Here is a 1,663-nt window from a genome sequence, read left to right as displayed (position 1 = left end):
TGTACTGATTCCTCTAACTAACACCACAGTGTGAAACAGGAACAGAGACAAAGCTTGTCAGTGACGACTAATTTCGCAAATGATCTTCCCATTATTAATTTCCACGCTGCCCCCATTGGAGGTCTGGGCACCTCCAGTGTCATTGCTCTGCATTCACCTGCCCCTAGAATTGTTCTCGGACATTCGCCTTCCTCTGCAGCGTGGGGCTCGGGTCACTTGCTGGAGGATTCCCTGCACCTTGAGGTCTTTAAGCCACGATTTGAGGACTTCAGTAACTCAGACATAGGTTAGGGTTTTGTTACAGGAGTGGATGGGTGAGATAATGGTCCCTTCTGACCTTAAGTCTATGAATCTAGTCCCAAATTTTAGTCCTGCTTTGGGACAGTGTCTGTCATGCAAGAAACTGCCCAGTCTGCGCTAGCAGTGAGGCTCTCTCACTAACAGCTGAAATCAGGGAGAGCTGTGTGAAGTGCAGGGCCCCAGGGGTGCCTGAACAGGGGGAGAACAACACCCCAGGACTTTTAAAAATGGGAGGGCTCTGAAAGGGGAGGGGCCCAGCCTCTGTAGCAGGAATGCAGGGCAGGCGAGTTCACGGCGGGCATTATGGGATACTGGTGGAGGCCATTATAGTGATATAATGACCAGCAGCATTTACACTGAAAATTTGTCACTTTAAGTTTGCTGCACAAAGCTCTAGGCCTCTCGTCAAGGTGGTTTTATTTTGTCACCAAAACAGGGCAATTTTGTCGCCAGACGTGGCATTGCAGTGTGTGCACCAGCCAAAAGCTGCCAACCGAGGGAGCGTTGTGTGTTTTCACACACCTGAGCAATATAATGATGCTGAAATAACTTTGCAGTGCAGACCTGGCCAAAGATTCACACACACACACAGAGCTTGCAAGGAAAACGTCACCTGCTCCTCTGCTTTGCAGAATTCAAACACAAGCAAAGCTTGTCAGGCCCCAGTGGGGATGGCAGAGAGTCAGGTGTGGGCAGACAGTGTGTTTTAGCCACAGGCAGGCACCATGGCTTAGCTGGCTAAAGCACCTGTCTTGTAAACAGCAGATCCTGGGTTCAACTCCCAGTGGTGCCTTGTTGGTTAACTTTTAGGACACCTGGTATTGGCTACTGACAGAGGACAAAACACAGAGCTAGGTGGGCCTTTGGTCCAGCCCAGTGTGGCTGTTTAAACTGGGATTGAGGAGAAGGGTGAAGAGGAGCAGGCTCTGGTTGGGAGTGAGGAGCAGTGAGCATAGGAGGGACTGAGGGTTGGGTCTGAGGGGCACTGGGAAAAGAGGGGACGTGGGTTTAGGCTGAAGAGCATCTTCATTTGGGGATCCAGCAGGACAGGGAAGGCAGCAGGTGATTCTAATTCCTTAGGGATATTCTGTGTGTTCGTGTGTGTGTGTGTGTGTGCAGGGAGGAACATGCTCTATGCCCAGAGGCCTTTATTCCTTCAGGCTGCAAGGACAGAGGGGCTGTCAGGAAGTTGCCCTTCAAACCCAACAACACAAAAGGCCCTTCTGAGGAAAGGAAAATCCTGCAGAGAAAAAGTAACCTCCAAGAGGACTCCAGCAAGACAGTGTAAGATCTTGGGAGTAGTTTATCACCTGACCAGGGACTTGAACCCTGGACCTCAGATTAAAAGTCTGATGTTCTGCCA

At 50.4% G+C, this 1,663-nt stretch overlaps 1 non-coding gene across 1 annotated transcript; it reads left to right on the top strand.

Annotated features, from left to right (window-relative positions):
• Window positions 1-1,019: 1,019 nt before the first annotated feature.
• On the top strand, window positions 1,020-1,093 carry TRNAT-UGU. The gene has a single exon. It is a non-coding gene; the product is annotated as a tRNA-Thr (tRNA).
• The last annotated feature ends 570 nt before the right edge of the window (window positions 1,094-1,663 follow it).

The sequence above is a fragment of the Mauremys reevesii genome, linkage group 17 (genome assembly GCF_016161935.1).
Source record: "Mauremys reevesii isolate NIE-2019 linkage group 17, ASM1616193v1, whole genome shotgun sequence".
NCBI classification, from domain to species: Eukaryota; Metazoa; Chordata; order Testudines; family Geoemydidae; genus Mauremys; species Mauremys reevesii.
This window is presented reverse-complemented; position numbering and strand designations above follow the sequence as displayed.